The sequence below is a fragment of the Microtus ochrogaster genome, linkage group LG2 (assembly GCF_000317375.1).
Source record: "Microtus ochrogaster isolate Prairie Vole_2 linkage group LG2, MicOch1.0, whole genome shotgun sequence".
In the NCBI taxonomy this organism is placed as follows: domain Eukaryota; kingdom Metazoa; phylum Chordata; class Mammalia; order Rodentia; family Cricetidae; genus Microtus; species Microtus ochrogaster.
Window position 1 is genome coordinate 46,872,216 of NC_022028.1, and position 22,021 is coordinate 46,894,236.

General features: G+C 43.6%; 1 protein-coding gene across 10 annotated transcripts in view; it reads right to left on the reverse strand.

Annotated features, from left to right (window-relative positions):
- The window catches only part of Pcbp3 (poly(rC) binding protein 3), a 183,206-nt gene that overhangs the window by 73,731 nt on the left and 87,454 nt on the right, over window positions 1-22,021 (reverse strand). Inside the window, exon 3 of one of the 10 annotated variants that reach the window (XM_026785590.1) lies at window positions 2,253-2,329. The exons of the other annotated variants lie outside the window; for them this stretch is intronic. The gene's annotated coding sequence lies outside the window, so the exon portion shown is untranslated. The remainder of the gene's footprint in view (window positions 1-2,252; window positions 2,330-22,021) is intronic. 10 annotated transcript variants of the gene reach the window in all.

Consider the following 22,021-nt stretch of genomic DNA (forward strand, 5'->3'; position numbering starts at 1 on the left):
GTATATCTATGTACCACATGGATGCAGTGCCCGAGGATGCTGGGAGAGGACATCAGATTCCCTGAACCAGAGGTACAGGTGGTTGTGAGCTATCATATGGGTGCTGGAAACTGAAGACTGGAATTCTGTAATAGCAGCAGGAACTCTTATCCATGGGACCACAGCTCCAGCCCCTCACACAAACACATCACTCTTGTTCCCTGAATCTAGAAAGCTCATGACTGCTTGTGACTCCATAGACTCTCTTACCAAGAGTCCGTACTCTCACCCTGGCAGGTGAGGCTGCTTGCTTGACAAGCCTCATGGCTCCGCCCATCCCTAGTTTCACTACTGCTCAATCCGTTTACTCCTCTGCCTCCCTGCTCTACGGAGGATGGTAGCCCCAGGCCAGGACCTGAGCCTCTCCTCTGTCTATTACACCCTCAATGGTCCATACTGTTTGCAGCCATACGTGGATTTGCTGACCAAGCAGAAGTCTACATTTCCTTTGTCTTCTCTGCATGCCAGGCACCTCTTGGCCTGGACGTCTCGCCTCAGCTTTTGCACTGCTGGTCTTCCCGTTATTCACTATTCACCTAGAGCCTGGTGGTTCTCCAAGCCTTTTGTCACAGACATGCTTCTCTGTTTAGAGAAGGTGATGGAAAGCCTTATGTTCTCCCCAAGTCACTAAGTCAACAGTGGCCAAATATGGGCTTTGGGCCAGGCTCTGGGGAGACTTGGGGCAGATTCACCAGTAACACTGGGGGTAGGGGGTCTACCCCAGAGATCCAGAGTAGACTCCATCCATACCTGAGGAAAGAGCACAGCTAGATACACTCAGCAGGTAAAGAAAAGGGCGGCAATCACCTGTTCTAGTCATGTGGTCCTATCCACCACTGCTTCTCACATGTGCCCCGGCAGTCTCCAAGTTGGTCTCTCCTCACACCGAGGGTTGCCTGAGAGTCGATCCTACCCAGAAGCCACAGCTACTTTGTAACAAACCACCAGCTTGGGGCTCCCTTCTGCTTACATCAAGCAATTGCTCTCACTCAGGCTGGAAGATGCTGCAGGAACTGTGCTTGCCTCTCAGAGCTAAGCTGCCTCATGCTTGCTCTTCTCTGGCCCTGGCATTCCTCTACTCAAAACGCTCATGCTCGCCATTTCTTCTGTATGGCTGCTCTTCATTTGTACCTCGCTCCCTCTCACCTTTGCGGAAATGCCCCTTTGTCAAGTGGGGCAAGTGCGTGTGTGCACATCTGTATGTACACACACACTCATGCACACACATACACAAGAGAGCACAAACATGTAAACCCATGTCCATAGAGACATAGACATTATCACATGCACAAAACCACACATATGCACCTTCCTACACATGTATGTACAAACACGAACATGTATAGACGCATTCCTACAGCCACATCCATGTGTGTTATGTGCTCATTCATACCCATGTGAACTTACATTCACATGCACAGGCACTAACATGTGTATAAGCATGTATACTTGTGTGCATGCACTTACACTAATATACATGTATGTACCCATTCCCTCTTGGCTCCTTTCCTTTACCCCTTTTCCTTCATTTTTTGAATCTGTCACTGGTTTTCTCAGATGTAAAATCCACCCTGGATGGCCCTCCCTAGGCACAGATGCTCAGACTTCTTACTTGTAGATATGTCCCAAGTCTAATCAGAGCCTGGCATAGAGCCCACTTTGGCTCCTGTTGGTCTGCTGACCCTGGAGCCACTCCCTCTTCCAGCCTCACTTACACTCACTCCTCAGGCCAGCGCTGCTCTGAAGGCCCTCGTTACCCCCGCTGTTCTAACCTGATAAAAATGACCACTAAGAATAAAGAATCGCCAGAATTCTGTATAGATGAGAAGCAGCATTCACAATGGAATCAGGCCAGATCATTTAGAAATACGCATTTGTTTTTGCTTCACTACAAATTACCCTTTGAATGAAAATAAACAGATGAGAAGCAGACAGACCGATAGGCTCTAGCCGCTCCTTCTTGAGCAGTCCCTGTGGTAAGATGGCAGAGGGGGTTACTGGGGATTGGATCAGAGTGGAAAAGCAAGGCAGGAACCAGAAGTTGGGACCGGTCCTAATTTGGGGTGGGAAGGGTGGGAGTTCTGGGCTGAGGTTGGGCACAGGCAGGCACAGGTGGGCAAAGCAGGTCAAGGCAGGCAGGGTCACAGGTGGCCATTGTCTGGAACAGGATGGGGCTGGGTGGGCAAGTCACCAGCAGGGGTGGACGAGAGTACCTGGGAGCGCCTCCTTCTCCCGGCCTGGGGACGCCTGTCCTGCCAGCCCACCTGCTCCCCGAGGAGAGACTGTCCATCTACCAAAAAGCAAGGAAGAAGCGTCACATTAGCTGAGGAGCCCGACAAGGCCACTAATAAGAAGGCACACAGGCCACACCCCACCTGACCCCGTTCAGTCCCTCTGAGTCTGAGATGCTCACAGAAATTAGGTACGGCACCCACCAGCAGTTGTCAGACACGTTCTCTGGCTCACAGTGCACCCCAGTAAAGAGACCCTGTGGATCCTGGTGTGGCCGCCTGTCCAGTCCTGACACTAAGCCTTTGCGGGATAGCCTCACCTTTCCCAGCCCTCTGCGTGCAGCAGCACACTGCTGTCAGAGCTGCACCCCAGAGGCCGCTCTGGCCACTCCGGAACTTTACCTTCAGAACAGTCTGCAACCTCAGTGAGCGCAGAACTGAGCAGAACTGCAGCTCTGAAATCCAACCACACATCTTCGAAGGACTTAAGTACCCGGATTTGCTTATGTTAGCAAAGCCCACTGCTTATGGAACACAGTGACAGAGGAGGAAAGCGAAGCCACCACCCTGTATGCAGCAATACCAGCACCCAGCAGTCAACGGGGAGAGTCTTACTCTTTAGTGTTATAGAATGCTGCCTTCTGGCCCTAACAGCCATTACACCTTTTTAAAATGTTTTATTAGCATATATTATTTATACATAATAATGGGTTTCACTATAAGCTTCCATACACAAAAATGGACTTCACTCATATTCACCCCTATTCCTCCTCTGCCAATAAACTTCCTCCCAATTGGCTCCCCTTTCCACTTCCATGCCTCCCCTTGTGAGTTTCCTGAGGGCTCGTTGTATGGCCACATTACTGCAGAAAAATGTCTCTCTTTCCTTCCATCAACCATTCCGTGAATATAAAACCCAAGTGTCTCCCATGAGACCCTCGCCTTCCCATGCCAGGATACCAGCAGGTTCAATCCTGTTCAGATTTGTGCCATGAGTTCAAGAGTGTAGCATCCACATCACACCCAGATGTCATATGTCAATATGTTCCTTATTGCTGCCCGACCCCAAATTCCTCCAGATGGGATGTTCTTTCCATCCCTTCTTCTGCTATGTTCTCTGAACCCTGGAGGAGGTGATACAGATTTTCCACTTGCTAGAAACCCAATAGTCATTTATTTTCAGTACACTTCAATCACTGCTGGCTGTGTAAATGGAAGCTTCACTGATCAAGGCTGACGTTAGCACTAACGTCATAAACACCATTGCTTAGGTGATTGACAGGCCCATTTAACAGCAGTAGCTTCCTCACTAAGGCCTGCTACTTCTCCAGTCATAGGTTTTTGACCAGGTTCAGTCATGAATACCCTCTGCTGAGCAGCCACCAGATTCAATAAGAAGGCAGTTGGTTACCACAGACTAGATCTGCCCCTATTGTACCAGCGGGCTCAGCCAGTCAGTACTGCTGCATGCAGATCCAGGCTGAGTAAGACTGGTGATGCTATTCTTCCTCAGCAGCCTGCATAGCAACTGCCACCATGAGGACCAGCAAGAAGGGAGGAAGCTTCCAGTCCAGTTGTAGCCTGATTTCTTTATGTCCTCTGACCAAGGCATGTTGTATCTTCAGCAACAGGAGCTTACAATCTACTTTTAGTGGGTAACCAATAGCATTAGCCTATATTGTTTGGGGGGCTTCAGGAGTCTCCCCAACCACAAATCATAAGAGAATAGCACACGCACAACATCGGGATTTTTATTTATTAACACCTGGCTTCTAGGAGCAGCTTTGTCTGCATCCCTTCCAAGTCCTTTACAACTTTTTGATGAGCTTATTAAGTATCAGATTTATGACCTGTTCACACAGCATTCTAGATGCCCCTATTACCTCAATACCTTGCATTTTCCCTCCCACTTCCGTGTGTACTTAGACAGTTCCATTCCCAGAATCCCCTCTTCCAACTTTAGACATGTGTTCTATACAACCCTCCACCGCTCACACAACTTAAAGATTCTTTTTACCTGTCTCATAGGCCCACTTTTCTAGATTCCTAAGCTCTGCAAATACGCTTCCACATAAAAGCAAATTTACAAAGTTAAAAGCTAGGGCCCAAATATGAGAGAGTAAATTCAGTGTTTGTCTTCCTAAGCCTGAGTTACCTTACTTAATGTATTTTCCAGTTCTATCCAATTTTTCCCTACACAATTCATAATTTCACTTTTCTTTTTGACTGAATAAGATTCTCTGTAATACATCTCCATTACCCATTCACCAGCTGGTGGGCACCTAGGCTGGTCCCATTTCCTTGCTATTGTGAAGATGGTAGTAATACGCTCAGATGTACCAGTACCTCTGTGGTAGAATAGAGAGTCCTTTTGGTAAATGGCCAGAAGTGATATACCTGGCTCATATGGAAGCTCAATTTTTAGTTTTGTGAGAAACTCCCACACTGATTTCCACAGTGCCTGCACCAGTTTCTACTCCCACTGACAGTGAATGGGGATTCCCCTCTCCACACCTCTGTCAACATCTATTTTTTCTTTTAAAAATTATTTTTATCTTATGTACATGAGTGTTTGTCTGCTTGTATGTATGTGTACTGCATGCATTCCCATGCCTGCAGAGTCCAGATGAGTGTGGCAGATCATCTGAACTATCTACAGACAGTTGTGACCCACTATGTGGGTGCTGGGAACCAAACCCTGAACCTCTGTAAGAGCAGTAGGTGCTGTTAGGCACTGAGCCATCTTTTCAACCCCCATTTATTTCTATTTTTACAGATAGTCAATCTAACCAGGATGGGATGGACTCTTGCCGTAAGAGAAATCTCAGGGTACTTTAATTTCTATTTTCCTTATGGCTAATGGTGTTGAACACTTTTGAAAATATTTATTGGCCATCTGTATTTCTTCTTCTGAGAACTCTGTCCAGTTCCTTAGCCTGATTTTAATTGGGTTGCTTCCTTGCTTAGTTTTTTGAGTTCTGAATATTAATCCTCTATCAGATGTACAGCTCCCATTCTGTGGGCTGTCCCTTCGTCCCACTGATGCTATCCACAAGCTTTTATCATGAGGTTCTATTTGTTGACTACTGACCTGATTTCCTGAGGAACTGCAGGCCTCTCCAATGATTCCAAAGTTCCAGGTCTTACACTAAGCTTTGTAATCCACTGAAAGTTGATTTTTATGAAGGGTGAGAGAAAAGGGTCTAGTTTCATTCTCATACAGTAAAGATCCAATTTTCCTAGAATCAATTGTTGAAGATGCTATCTTTTTTCCAATGTGAACTTTGGCATCTTTTTCAAAACTCAAGTGACTGAAGCTGTGTAGGCTAATAGCCAGGATCCCGCATTCTTTTATCTTGATCTATATGCCTGTTCTCTGTGCCAATAAGATGTTGTTTTATTACAATGACCCTGTAGTATAATTTAAACCAGGTATAGGGATACCTCCAACTATATTCTTTCTGCTCAGGATTGCTTTGACAATCCAAGATGTCATAGTTAGTTTCCGCTGACAATTTAACATAAACCTGGAAAGGGAATCTCAATTCAAATATTCCCTCCATCAAACTGGCCTGTGGCATGTCTGTGGAATGTTTTCTCAATTGCTTGTTGGTATAGAAGAGCCCAGCCCATTGTGGATTGTACCATCCCTATGCAGATGGGCCTGAGCAATACAAGAAAGGTACTGACCATGAGCCTAGGAACAACAATCATTCTTCTGTGGTGTCTGATTCAAGCTCCTGTGTTGCCTTCCCTTGATGAAGGACTGTAAAACATAAGAAAAAACTGACCCTTTCCTCCCCAAGTTGCTTTTGGTCATGGTGTTTATCATAACAGAAACAAAACTAAAACACAAGATCTTTTGTTTCCAGGTGAACTTTTAAAGGTTTTTTTTTTCTAATTTCTGTGCATTGAAATACTGATGAGAATTGCACTGAACCTGTATATTGGTTTTGGCAGTACAGTCATTCTTAAAATATTAATTCTTTCAATCCATAACACAATAAATCTTTCCATCTTCTAATATCTTCCTCAACTTTCTTCTGCAGTGTATTAAGGTTTTCATATAAAGATCTTTCACTTCCTACGTTAAGCTTATTACACGGTTGGTGATGGTGTTTTGTTTTTTATGTTATTGTAAATGGGGTTGTTTCCTTGATTTCTTTCTCAGTATGTTTGTCTTTAATATATAGTAAAGCTGTTTTGTGCTAATATTACATCCCACTATTTTACTGAAGGTGTTTACCAGTTTTAAAAGTTTTCTGGTAGAATCTTTAGGGTCTCTTATATATGGGGAATATTACTGGCAAAATAAGAATTATTTTTATTTCACTACCTACTGGTATCCCTTTATGTACTTTTCCTGTCTTACTGGTCTAGATAAGACTTACAGTGCCATATTGAACAAGAGTAGAGAGAGTGGAAAACCCTGTCTGAGTGGAAATGCTCCAAGTTTTTCTCCATTCAGTATGATGCTGGCTGTATGTTTGTCATATTATAGCCTTTACTGTGCTGAAACATGCTCCATACTGTCTTTATGAATGAGTTTGGAAACATTCCTTCCTTTTTTGTTATATGAAATAAGTTGAACAGGATTGGCATTAGTTCTTCTTTAAAGGACTAGTAGAATTCTGCAGTGAAGCCATATGGGATTGAGATTTTTTTTTTTGGTTGAGCAGTTTTAATTACCGCTTCTTGTTGTTTGTGATAAATCTGTCCAACTTACTTATCTCACTAAAGTTCAACTTTATTAGGTAATATGTGTGTTGAAATCCATTTCTTTCAGACTCCCCTAATTTGAATTTCTTTGGTATCTGTTTTAATGTCCCATTTCCATCTCTAACACCATTGTCTGGGACCCATCTCTCATTCTTTTAGTTAGTCTGGCTTGTTGATCTGTTTTATCTTTTCAAAGAACCAGCTCTTTGCTGCATTTATTCTTTGTATGTTCCTTTATATTTTTTCGTTTCTCCTTTATTAGCTTCCTCCCTGATCTTGACTATTTCTATCTACTGCACTGCAAGTTTGGCTTGTTCTTTGTTCCCAAGGCAGAAGGTACATCATTAAGTTATTTATCTGAGATGTCTCTGATTTCTTAATGTGGGCAAATAGAGTTATCAATTTCTGTCTTAAGGCTTCATTGTATCATCCCATAGGTTTTGGTGTGCTGTATCTTCATTTTCACTCAGTTTCACTCAGTTCTAGGAATTTTTAAATTTCCCTCTTGATCTCTTCAGTGACTCGATCACACTGAAGAGTGCACAGTTGAAACAACATCAGATTGTGAATTCACTGTAGCTTCTATTGCTGCTGATTTCCAGCTTGTTCCACTGTGGCCAGATGGAATAGAGGAAATCATGTCACTTTTCCTGCGTTTACTGAGACTTCATTTGTGTCCAAATATATGACCTATTTTAGAAGGCATTCCACAGATTGGTGAGAACCATATGTGTTCTGGAGTGCTTGGATGAAAACACTGTAAGTGTCTGCTAAGTTGATTTGATCTATTGTACCACTTAACTCCAGTGCTTCTCTGTTTAAACCACATAGTGGATATATTACTGAGAGTGGGGTACTGAAGTCACCTAGTACTAATGTGTTGGGGTTAATCCATAATAACTTTATATCTAATAGTGTTTGCTTTGTGAAATTGTGTATGCCTGTGTTCAATGGATATATTAAAATTGTAATAATGTCTTCATGATGAGTTGTCCCTTTGACCAGTATAAAGAGAGTTTCTTTTTCTTCCCACTAATTTTGATTGGGTATCTATTTTTATCAAATGTAGAACACTGATATTTGTTTCCTATTTCTATTTGTTTGCAGCACCTTTTCCCATCATTCACCCTGGCTAGCAGCTCTCTTTAACAGTGAGATGTTTCTTGAAGGCATCAAATAGATATATCACATTTCTTAAGCCAATCTGTTAGTCTGTATCTTTGAGTTGGAAAATTAGGACTATTAATATTCAGAATTATTACTGAAAATATGTATTGATTCTGGTCATTTAGTTGATTTTTGTACTATTTCATGTTTTCATAATCCTCATTTGCTTAATTACTGTTCTAAAATAGCACCCTTCCCCTGAAGTCTCTTTATTGTGAATATATATCCTTCTCTTCAAGTAAAGACCTTCCAGTATGTTCTGCAAAGCTGGCTTAGTAGCTATGAATTCTTTCAGCCTGATTTTATCATGAAATATTTTTCTACAGAAGTTACAACAGTTTTGCTGGATATAGTAATCTGGGTCTACAGCTCTGATCTTTCAATGCCCAGATGTGACTCTAATGAGCCTTCTTTATATGTGGCTGGGTGTTTCTCTCTTTCAGCTCCCAATACACTTTTTCCTGTATGGTGAGTGGTTTTTAAATTAAGTGTGTGTGAGTGCACACATCAGGGTATTTTGTGGAGGTCAGTGAACAATTTGCAGAGAAGGCTCCCTCCTTCCTCCGCGTGGGTGCCAGGGATCAAACTTAAGGTTTATCAAGGCTCATCATCATGCTTTTCCATGGTAAGCTGTCCTACTGGCCCTATTCAGTGTATGAGCTCTATGACTTGGAAGCTCCATTTCTGGGCTTCTCTGTTTGGTAAGTTGTGTCTTGTGTACTTGAATGGCCTTTCTTTGCCCCCAGGAAATGTAAGAAATGTTCTGCTATGATTGTGTTTGCTGTAAGAATTCCCACTGCCCATAGCCTTTGTGCGCGTCTGGCCCCTTTTTCGACTTTGGGATTTGGTTGCCCTTCCCTGTTCCAGCAGAGGATTGAGATCTGTGAGTCTACCCCTAAATAGATAACCCTCTGTTATACTCAATTCTGAGCTAGTATGGGATTTCTTGTAAGTATCCTTCTTCATGTATTGAAAATGCTTTTATGACATGGACATTGAGTTCTTTTAGGTCCATAATTTGTAATTTTGTGTTTTCATTGAATCCCAAATAATCTTCTTGCATGTTTGTTTATAATACTTCTAAAACTTTTATTGCTGTCCTTGATTGAATGTACTAATTCTTCTACCTTCAAGAAGAATGTTTCCTTTCTGATAGTTCTGTCTTTGTATGTAACTTGGTGTTTATCTTGCAACCTTCAATACATTTCATTGGTTCTATATATTTAGTGCCTTCTTCAGCATGTGTATATATACCAGCATCACCCTCCACACCATACCCTTCTCAGTGTGGCTTTCTCAATGACATTTGTTCTGTACACTTAGTGCCTTCTTTAGCGTGTTGTGTGTGTGTGTGTGTGTGTGTGTGTGTGTGTGTGTGTGTGTGTGTGTCATCACCCCTCCACACCTATACCCTGCTCAGTGGGTTATTCTCTATGGCACTGCTGCCTTGTGAAATTTTGCAAGACTTGAATCCTGCCTTTGACTTGGCCTCCCACAGTATGGTATTTGAATCTTTTGCTTATATATTATTATGTTTCTGATTTTATGTCTTTATGGAGAGGGTTTGTATGTTTCTTGTACATTTTTGGTTTTTGTTTTAATTCCAGCTTGTTTGTTTTGTCCTTTCTTCTAAAGCGAAAGAAGATGTGGAGTTAGATGGGAGGGAAGAGGGAAGGGTCTGGGGGGAAATGGGGAAGGTGAAACTGTGATCAAAATATATTATATGAAAAATATTTTTAGTTAGAAAAAAATAAACTTCTTCACATATTTGCTAGTTCTTGTTTAGTTTCCCACAGAGTTTAAGGGGGGGGCATCTATGTGACCCTGAGTTTGTGGCTAGGATATACTGACAGCTGACAGACAACTGATTCTTAAAGGTGGACCCTGCACCCTCTGTCCCTGCTGAACTTACTCTTAGTTTTAGTTTGCTTTGGATATTATGTAGACAGCATATTGGCTGAACATAAAAGCAGGTTGTTTCTTCCTTTCCAGTTCCAAAGCCTCTTATTTCTATGTTCACCGTAATGAACTTTCTAGTATCTCTAGGACAATAATAAACAGAAAGGGCGAGAGCAGATTTTCCACCATTAGTCCTTTCCTTAAGGGGAAAGCATTCAAATTTCTGCTGAGTTGAAATGAAGAAAACATGCAAAGCACTTGGCCCTTCAAACTCTAACCCAGCATTCCTTGAAAGGCATATGCCATGAAATAGCAGACATGGGAGATGCTGGGTGGCACAGACAGAGGATACTGGACCCAACAGAACAAGTGTTCATAGGAGCCAGAGGTCACCAGCCTCTTCACAACACCCTTTTGTAGCTGCTGATGAGGGGAAGGAGCAAGTAGGGGCACAACCCAACTAAACAGCCTGAATGTACAAAGTCCTGTAAAAAGAGAACTAGACAAAACCGAGAGCATGTATCTAAAATGTCCACACACACATTGAGACAAAACTAAGACCCAAATTGATTTATCCTTTAGGGAGAAACAATAGAAGCCATGAGCACATCCTGCCACATAAAGAAAAAGGGGGTGGGGGGTGAGAGAAAGAGAAAATGCTCAGAAATATGTACAAAATAAAATGAATTGGTTTTAATCAACAGTCTGTAAGTGCTTCAGAAAACAAGAACTCAATGAATGTGTTAAAGCCCTCAAGATAGCAGTCTAAAGAGAAGGGGTAGGAAGGCCAAAGAATAATTATAACAATTACAGTATGTTAAAAAACAAAACAAAACAATTCCAACAATATCAAGTCTCAACGAAGTGCAAAAAAGCAAAAACAAAAAACCCACAGTGTTAACTTTTAGGCTTTTGCTATGTATGCTACAATCTGAATAACCAATGAGGCTAGGTACCTAGTAAGAGACCTAGCTTTCCACCTCCTCTCCCAAGAAGGGAGCAATAAATAAAGGGGAAACTAGAATAGGAGAACTAAATAAGAGGGAAGGAAGAAGAGAGTAAAGGAGGGACTATGGGGTGGGAGAACTAACCCTAAAGTTTCATACGTATATGAAAGGAATCTAACAGAGTCATCATATAATAGGAGATACAGGGCCCCAACTAGACATCTTGCACCACCACATAAAGCCTTCAGTGCTAGTGTAGAGTCACTGGTAAAAGGGGTCCCAAGCACTTCCCACCACCTCAAAAATATCACCAACTACTGCCAATGAATTGCTCTCCATAATCTTATGGCAAGGCACTGTCGATAAAGACAACACTTACGACATTGAAAATGGAGAAGTCTAACTAGTGCTGGACTAGACAGTTCACCTCTACTGACTAGCATTCATGGAGCAGGTAGGTATTCTGCATGCTACCAGGGGGAAAAGGCAAACAATATCACCCAGCTGCAAACCCTCCAATCTACAACAGTAACCTGCCTGCAAGATATACTGGTGCAGTAGTTGTGGGAGTTACTGGCACAAATGTTATGGGAGTAACCAAACACTTTTATTGGACTTAAAGCCCACTCCATGAGATGGAACCCATACCTAACACTACAAAAGTGGCCAAAAACCTGAGTCTAAATAGATCATGGGCTTATGGGAAAACCTACTTCTACTATTCTGATAAAGGAACATAGCAATAAATGATTCCTAATGATATTCTGTTATACTCATTCATCCCTCATCTAAGAAGCTTCTTCTTGCAGTAGATGGGAATTAACACATACTCACAATTGGACAATGTCAATAGAGAGAAAGACTTTGAAGCACTACTCCGTCACCAGAGATGTGTTCATCAACCACCACCAGTACCCCAACTCAGTGACGTACGTAGAAGAGGAGGTGGAAAGATTGTAAGAGCTAGAGGTGATGGATGGATGACTCCAAGGAAACTTCCAGGCACAACAGGACTGGTGCCCATACAAACTCACGAACACTGTGGCAGCCCACACAAGATCTGCACAGGTTCAAACCAGGTGGAGACCCAGCACTGAGAGGGAGAAGTGGACACAAAGCCCCAGCCTTATCTAAGAAGATATTTGCAGTTGATAGCCTCTGGCAAAAGGAAAATCAGTTTTCTCCAAAGGAGTCTCAGTCATATTCTGAGACAGGCCCAAGAGTGGTTGGCCAAAACAAAACAGACTATGGTGTTTCTGTTTGTTTGGTTTTTGGAGGAGGTGTTCTTGTTTCATTTTGCTTTTTTTTTTTGGCATTTGTTGACTTATAGAGTGTTTTTATTTTCATTTTGTGGGCTTTTTTAAAAGGAAAAAGAGAAATAAACTTACAAGTGGGTGAGGTAGAAAGGTAGGGAGAAAATATAATCAAAATATATTGCATTTAGAAAATTAGGAAAAGTTTCACTCTTCTTAGCCAGGAGTGGTGGCGCACACCTTTAATCCCAGCACTCCGGAGGCAGAGGCAGGTGGATCTCTGTAAGTTCAAGGCCAGCCTGGTCTACAAAATGAGTTCCAAGACAGCTAGGGCTACACAGAGAAACTCTGTATCAAAAAACTACACAAAAATGAGGAGAAACTCCATATAGTTATAAAACAAAACAATCTCCAACTCTGCTTGCCTAATCTTCCTCTGTCTCCTAGAGTTTGCTCACTCGATCTGTCAGCCAGAGAGCAGAGACTACTCTGCATGGTTTCATCCAATGCAGGATGTACAAAAGGGGGTGTGGTTCTCCCCCTTTGGTGACATCTCACGCCAAGGGCCTCCTGCAGCCTCTCTTGTGCTCAAAAAGTGCTGAGGAATAAGTGCAGAGCTCGTAGAGTCCCTCCAGAAACCGTACGGAGCAACTACGGCAGAACCCGGGAAGAGTGTGTTCTTTTTTTTCTGTTCTTCTCACTGAATTAACTAAGAGATGTGTTTCTCTAACAAGAAAGGTGCAGGCTTGACTTGGTTGAGCTTTAGATTCAATCACTAGGCTGTGATAAGCTTTCTCTGAGAGATGTCACACCTCGCTTATGTCACTTGTATAACAAATGCCATTTTCTCTGCTTGACTCTCTCTCTTACACACACACACACACACACACACACACACACACACACACACACACACACACACCATAAAGCCCTTTATACAAAGACAACCACCAGATATGGAGTAGAAAGAAGAAACATGGACTTGAAAACTCAGAAGACTGGTAACATGTGAGGTAAAGGCAGGTGACCTGCATTCCAACCCAGAGAAATGAGAGAAGGTGTCTACGTCATCTGGACGTGGGTTCCCATCTGTTAGAAAGATGCCATAGCAACCTAAAGCAGTGATTCTAGGAATTTCACTAAACAATGCACTGCCAGCAGGAGTCCATGTGAGGAAAGCAACCATGGTTGCCATCACTGCACAGAGTCAATGCCCAGCGTTTGTCCACACTATGGGACACAGGCAGATCTGTGGAAACAGGCAAACTAGCATGAGCACATGACTGCTTGAACTAAGTACAGTCTTAAAGGGACCACTTTCAAATAATAGGCCTTACCAATCTTAACCACTGCAGAGACACTTCTGTTCAACTGCAGCCACAGACTAAATGCAGAAGACACTGTGAAAGCTAACAAGAGGCTAACAAAAGGCATCCAGTGCCCCAGCAGCAATCCCAGAACCTGGAACTTAGGCCTCTGAGTGAGCCCAACCCAGTTAGGAGCTGATCACGGTGGTTCTGCCCATGCAGTCAGTGCTAGAGTCAGACCAAAGCCCAGTTCTAAGCATGCCCTGGCAGAGACACAGGAGCACTCTACACCAGCTTGCCTCTTGTGCTGAGTTCTCAAACCCTGACAGCACCTTTGGGTCCACGGAGCAGCTATGATGAGATGCCCAGCTCCCTGCCCAGAGAGAATGACGGCATGCTCTTCATCCGGCTCTCCCACCTACATGCCCCATCCTTTAAAAGGCCTGACTCCCACCCCCAGTTAGGCAGGGCTGACACGCCAGTGGGCTAGAATGAGTAACCAAATGCTGATTCACCAGCATCCCTCGAGATGACCATGCTAGATAGGAGTGCTGGGAGCCATCTTCCATATTTCCTTTGCTAAAGTAGTTGGTCTCCACAACTTAAAACTACATAGAATCCACATGCGCCTCCTGGAGACCATCACCCATGGATGCAATCATGAGATTGAGATCCTAAAACCGGGAATAATTTTTCTAAGCAGCATCTGCTTAGCCACCCATAAGGAAACAGGCTTGCACTGCAGATGTGATGTTAGCTGCAAAGGCTCTGCTAATGATTTCACTGTGGAGCTGTAATGCCTGCAGCAGCACACTAGGTGTAAAGACAGTATTAAGTACAACACATTTTCAGAAGTTAGCTTGCCAGGGGCACAAGTCTTCATCTCACAAGCGTCTGAACTCAGAACATCAAGGAGGCTCCCTGTCACAACACAGGGCTTTGGTGACAATTGGTTACACGTGGCTAACAGTATGGCTGGCCTCTGCTGGTGCCAGAACAGTCTGTCAGAAGGTCAGGTGGTTCCTTAGTAAATTAAATGTGGACTTGTCCCCTCCCACAAAAGCATATAAGAATCTTCATGATGGTGCTATATAAAACAGTCAAAAAATAGGCAAAAACCCAATGTTCATCAACAGAAAATGAAGTAAAGAAGTATGACATATCTCTACAATTACTATTCAGCCATAAAAAAATAATATAGTTAGGGGATGTAGCTCAGTTGTATATTTACATAACATGCACAAGGCCATGGAATAACTTTAAAGATAAATAATATAACATAATATATAACATAATAAAGTTCTGAGACATTTCACAACTTGGATAAACTTTCAAAGTGAACACTTAGTGAATAAAGTCTATCCGAGGCTGTATTATCTGATACATGTATACCAATGTCAGAGGCAGAGCGGCAGAGACGAAAGTAGACAGCGAAGGTGGACGCTTGGGAATGGGGAGGACTGGCTCACAGGCCCGGCTCTTAACAGATGTGGAAGTCGTACAGGCCACAAAGACCCTGACAACAGATCACCCCAAAGCGGTGACCTTTAGGCCATGTGAATTACCCCTCAGTTGCGGTACAGGAAAGCAATCACCTCACAGAGTTGTGCGGGTCGGGAAGTGGTATGGGGGAAGTGGGAAAGAGGCGCGAGGGAGCGAGACGAGGAGCGCTAGCAGCCCACGTTTGATCATCTGGGTTTGTGCTGCTGTTAATTATGTGTTGCTCTTCCCACTTCATTTAAATTTTTTAAAAAACTACTTCTAAATAATGCACGAGTTAATTAACCATGGGACCCAAAGTGAACAGGAGCCATTCTCAGGCTAAGCAAAGCCCTGGCAACCACAAAAAAATCGGCCTCCAAGTGGCTGGACAGAATTACTTATCTCTGCAGGGACTATGCCCATTAGGCAACAGCACACTGCTCTCCCGAGTGTGTATAGCTCATGGACAGGGCATTTTCATCTGTTCGGCTGCCATGACAAAATTCTTAAGTAGCTTAAACAGCAGAGACTTTCTTCCCGACACTCCTTGGGAGCTGGAGCACGTGATCAGCGTACCAGGATGACCTGGTTCAGGCAAAGGTTCCATTTCCAGTTTGCCCACTCTACAAACCTGGAAGGTGCACCATGCTATTGCCTCCTCCTATGGGGCCCATCAGTGGCTTCACTCGGGGCTTTAACTGGCATCATGGCATCATGCATGCTGGTCCCCATGCATGTGGATCCTCTGACATGCATGGCCTCTTTTGTAATCCATTCATTGGCTCAGTCCCTGTTGTCCACCCTGGACCAGAAACCGCTGCCCTAACTGCCCAGCTCCAAGCCTCTGGGGCCACTGTCACAGCCAACAAGGCTGCTCTCCACACACTTCCTCTTTCCAGGAGCAAAGACGCTCTGGCTCGGCCCTGCTGGCTCCCGCGAAGCCACATCTGTCTCCACACTTGTAATTATCACTTAGCAAGCACACAGAATGATGACACCACTTTTTCCCTTGCCAAGATGTGACAAACAGAAAACATTGTAAAGCTATTTTTGACAGTCTATGAGTCTATAGAAGTTAAAAGCACGAGAACACCCTGAGGTAGTTGACGCTGTTCCCACCATGCACTCTTACCATGGCTGTGTGCCCCTCCCTTCTGTAGGAGGTCTGTCCCAGCTGGGTGTACCAAAGGGTCAGTAGGGAGCGGCAGAGCCACAGTGCCTCCCACAAAGGTAGTAAGCATGTAACTGGCATGTCTGGGCTGCCAGGACCAGTATTCCTGACACTATCATAAAAGCAGTGACCTTAATAGAAAAGAAAGGGTGCCTAGCAGCCAGCTTCACACTTCCACATAAAGCTCCTTGTTCCTCATTTATTTCGGAAATGAAAGCCATGCTGTATTAAATACCCATGTTACTAAGACCTAAAATAATCATTTCATATGGACAAAATCAATCTATCCTCTATAGCAAACAAATCTTGAGCCAGACCAGTGATCAGACTAAACCTCACCGAGACCACAGCACCAGGGAACAGAGTACCCTAAGATGCTCGGCAGAGAGGAGACACAGCTGGGCAGGCAGGCAGAGGAGACAGAGCTGGCAGGCGTGGGTCTGCCCTGGGTATAAGTTGCTGACTGACTCAAAACCCACATCCAGGAACCAGCCTTGGTCAGGTCACTAATCAAATGCTACATCAACAAAGCTAACAATGGCGCACAAGGCAGTAGAGTGGCAACCCCAGGCCTCGGCCTCCCATCAGGGAGGGTCCTCTATGAATGCCCCTCCTCTCCTCCTCTTCTACTCGAGTAGCTCTGGCTTCTACACACTTGTATTTTGACCATTTCTCTACACTTAAGTTAGAGGAAACAGAATTGAAGGATAAATAACAAACCGTCTGCCCTCAGTCTTTCTCACACAATGCTCCCACCTGTAATTTGCACTGCAGCTCAGTGCTGTCAGTACCTGGCAGCCACAGTGGCTGCTCTGTCTGCCCAACCTCCATGCCCCCCGAGGAGTATTACAACAGTTACTGAGCAGGCCTCCCACAGTATCACTTAAACAATGAAAGGGAGCTTATCACAGCAATAGACAGAACTGCGGTGCTCAGTTCCACGGACCACCCTGCCCAAGGACAGGCCACACTGCCCCTGGGGAGGAACAGCCTGAGACCCTGGTGCAGTCATCAGACCGGGGACAGCTGGTCTGGGAACTTCAGAGAGGTGTGTGTCAGAGCAATACTGAGCTTGCCACACTAAAGGAAGTTAAACACGGTGTCTTTTTATTTTGTGGTGGGGAGGGAGAAGGCTGCCAGAAAAGTCTATGACAATAACCACAGAAGTTATGAGGCAGAAAATCCGAGGGCACTGGAATGTGGATATGGATTCTCATGGCACTTTATTCTTAGACCACGAGAAAATCTGAGGAATTACTTTATGAGAACGAGGTGATTGTAAACTGTTTCCACAAACGTTCTACAGCATTTCACCCTTGGAAGGGCAGAGAACATTCCCGTAAGCTGTGAGACACCAGTACCAGCCTTACACACCTTGACGACCATGGGGCCATCTCAGATGACATAACACATGCCATCCAGGATGTGTGAATGTATGGGAAGAGGTTTGGACAAAGAAAAAAAAAAACCTGATGGGGCATCTCTCTAAATGCATTCCCATCATTAAGTGACCCAACATTTTCTAGGAAGAAAGCACATGGAATGAAATCTCCAGATGGAACTGTCAGGAAAAGCCTGTGTCAGGGGAACAGCAGGTTCCATGGAAAAGTCAAATAGAGAGAAACACAGGCAGACATAGGAAATCTACTGCATGGAAAGTAGCTAGGCCTCTGGTGCCTTCCTAGTTGGGCAGCAGTGTCTGCGCCACACAAACAAGGAAGAAAGTCATAGTACATCCTGTAGGCATGGGACCCCACACATCCCATAGCACCCCATACCCACCTCCAAGTCTGTGCCATGGCCACAGTGAGCACTCAGGATTCATGGGACAACAGAGACACTGCACTATTGCCCAGTGACAGGCCATGCTGAGCACCTAGCACTCTCAAAAGGCAAACTTTCCCAGGTAACAAAGAAATACCTTCGGGGAAATCGGTATGCTGGTGTCAAACTATGTGAAATATGCAACTAGGCGAACAGAAAGAAAACAGTAATCACCAAGTGCAATGTCCCAGGCCTGGACTTGAGACTGTACACAAGAGGACACATACTTCTAGAGGTAGACAATGCTGCTCAGATCTAGACCTAACATACCACCTTTAGAGAGAAAAATACTGCTCATGAGCAAAATGCAAAGTTACAAGGTGGAGCTGGGGGCTCAGCAGTGTGTAGGCAAAAGGGGAGAGGCAGCAGGGAACATCGAGAGGAGACCCAACTTTCATGGCACACAGGAAGAGACATGACAAGCAAGTCCCTGCCCAGATACGATGGCATTTAGGTAACCAAGGGTGAAAATGAATCTCCACAACTCAGCACAGTGATGTCAAGGAAACAATTCATGCATAAAACTTTCCAAAGCACCTAGCCCCTTGATATCTGTAGAGGTTTCTGATACATCTGGATTTACACAATGTTTTATATTGTATTTTCTTTCTAGAGATCTTTGAAGTCACTTGCCTTGCTTTGCATTTTCCTCCAAGATTTTACATACGTTTTTCTTCTTACTTTTTATCCTGGATTTAACCCCTTAAGTCCTTAGAGGATCAAAGTCTAATAACCTCACACTTTACTCAGACAACCCCAGGGCCTGTAACCCCCATTGTTCCACTCTTGACCATGGGCACTTCCTGAAGCATCAGTCGTGGCTGTTCTGGAGGACACTTGCCACACGGAACTACAGGCACTTAAACCTGCTTCCAGCTCCAGACAACTTCAGACTGTGCTTATGAACAGTGCGACTTCTTTCCAAAGTTGAACATGCAGAAATGCTTTTGCTAAAGGCCCATCACTATCAAATTATCTCTGGTTTTATCTGTATTAAAATGTGTTCGGCTTGTTCATTCCTGAAAGATGTATTCACAAGGATGAAATGCCAACCTTCTTCCCATTTGATAAGATGCTGCCCATCCAGGTCCCCTTCCTGTGGCATGCAAGGCTAATGTTACTCATTTCTTGGAAGGTGGCACTTCCCTCTGCTAAGGGCTCTGTCTGTGCTTAGCACCCAGGGTTTTACCCACCTGGCAGGAAGCAGATCTGTTCCCATCTCACCTGGCTGGTACCGGTCAGGGTTTCCCAAATCGTACATTGATAGCTTTCTATCCTAGAAAACAGCTGACTAGTATTTTTCAAAATATTACTTTAATTTCTCCTCTTTCTGGAAAAACCAGTCAATCCTGTGTGAAGTTTTAGGGTCCTCACTCCAATCTGAGATCCCTTCTTTCACATGTCTCTGTCTCCTGCGTCCTGGACACAGCGAAAAGCTACAGAAGGAAGGTGCACGCAAAGGGAGTCCAGTAAGCACAGACTATTGTGTAGCTGGGGCTGCTAACGAAGAGCAAACCAATGCTGGACACGCGATACATTAGACAGGACATGGTAGCCCAACTCTTGGGGCCCCAGCACATGGGAGGTTGAGGTAAGAAGATAGTAAGTTCAACATTAGCCTGGGCTACACGTAAATTCCAAGCCAGAGTACACAGGATGCATAGGAAAACAGCGTCAAGAAAGGAAGACAAATAGACTCACTGTCAGAAAGAAAGACAGGTTGGTTGATTTAAATGTTAACAGAGGCTATTCTGAAAGGGTTCTGATATCAACAGAATTGTGGATATATACAAAGATATTCCTGATAACCATTTAGAAACTTCATCTAGCTGAAAATTCTCCACAAAGAAAACTATGAGCCCAAGTGCTTATGTTACAGAGCCTAATAAACATGGAGGACAGAGCTCCAACGCCCCATGAAGACAGACAAGACTTGGTGAGCTCAAGACCACCTTCATGGAAAACTTCAAATGCCTATTTTGAGAAGGAAACCACAGGTCACAACCCCTGGTGGTTATGATTACAAAATGATAACCAAGTATAGGGTTTGACTCATTAATGTTAATTCAGCAAGCAACAATCAACATGATTTGTCATTTTATAAATTAAAAATAAAAAGCATACATTTCAATAAACATTTAACAAAATAAAGCTCTTGAAAAAAGTTAACAGAATCACAAATGATTTGACAAAATTCAGCAAACATTCATAGTTCTCTTTAAGCTCATTATCCGCAGCTATCATGGTACTCAGCTAAAACCACACTCCGTAAGGAACACTGAGTAAATCCCAAAAGCGAGAATGCTGCAAGGCTGGCCAGTCTTGTCACGTCTAATCACCAACCACATGATACGCTGGTACATATGGTAAAGAAGGGAAAGAAATAAAAGAGCACATGGATTGGGATCACGTGAGAAAAAAACAAGAGCAATAAAGTAAGGCTGTCAGATGCGAGTTTGATATTCTACAATCGGTTGTATTTATATATGCTAGCAAGGAAAATTCAAGGTGAAATCAATTACACTTGGAACAGTATGGAAAAGAACAAAAAATTAGAACTAAACTGAACGCAAATGCAAACCTTGCCGTGTAAAAATTATAAAACATTGTAGGAAGATTTATAAAAGGGCTAAAACATAAGTCATTCTATCTCCCCAGATTCAAGGGCTTCCTATTGTTAGCACGGAAACGCTCCCCAGCTTATGTACAGATTCATGCAATCCTTGGCAAAACCACCCTTATTTACAGGAGTAAACTCACACTGAATCACAAACAAACCAGAATAGCCTGAGTACTTGGCCTGTTACAAAGCATGTTCGAAACTTCCTGGTGTAGAGTACAGCCTGGCATAAGGATACACATGTGAGTCATGGGTTGGAACTGGGAATCCAGAAATAAACGTCGTATCTATAACTAGATCACTTTTTACTAGGATGCTAAGACGTTTCAACACAGAAAGAATCGTCTTTTCAACAAATAGTGTTTCAGAAAGATGAACATGAACCTTCATCCAGCAACTGATGGAAACAGAGGCAGACACCTGCAGCAAAGCACTGGGCTGAGCTCCCAAAGTCCAGCTGAAGAGTGGGAGGAGTGAGAATGTGAGCAAAGGGGTCAAGACCATGATGGGGGCACCCAGTGAAACAGTCTACCTGAGCTAATGGGAGCTCACTGACTCTAGCCAGACTGGGAAGGAACCAGCCAGCATAGGACCAAACTAGTCCCCCTGAATGTGGTTGACAGTTGCATAGCTGGGGCAGACTGTGGGGCCACTGGCAGTGGCACCAGGATTTATCTCTACTGCTTGTACTGGCTTTTGGGGAACCCATTCTCTTGTATGGATATCTTGCTCAGCCTAGATATAGTAGGGAGGGCCTGGGACCTTCCCCTAAGCAATGTGCCTTACCCTCTCTGAGAAGTGGATGGGAGTTAGGTGGGAGAAGGTGGAGGGGATGGGAGAAGGGGAGGGAGTGAGAACTAGGATTGGTATGTAAAATGAAAAAAGATAGCTTGTTTTCTTTTTAAAAAAAATAAGATAAAATAAAGTATATAAAAAAGAAAAAAACGTAAGTTTATACTAGATGTTTTTGTCAAAGAGCTTTTAGGTGAAAACCCTAAGAAAACAATATAAAGTTTTAGAAAGGCACACAGATGAATGAGGACCTTGTTAAGTCCAGGGAACAAATACAAAGCAGCCCAGTTAGCATTAGCTGACGTGCCTCTCTTGCTAGGACTGGTTGATGACCGAAGGTGATGATTAATTCCTTGTACCTATTTCTGCACTTAATCCCCTGACACACACACACACACACACACACACACACATTGGTGAGTGGGTTTTTACCCTATTGATTCTTTTTCATGCATAAAAATTTAGATTTGTGGTTCCTTATAAGTTGCCTTTCAAGGTAAGTAATAAAGTGTCTTTTCATTGTAGAATGCAGACTACAGTAAAATATTTCTTGCTTGCCCTCTGTTCATC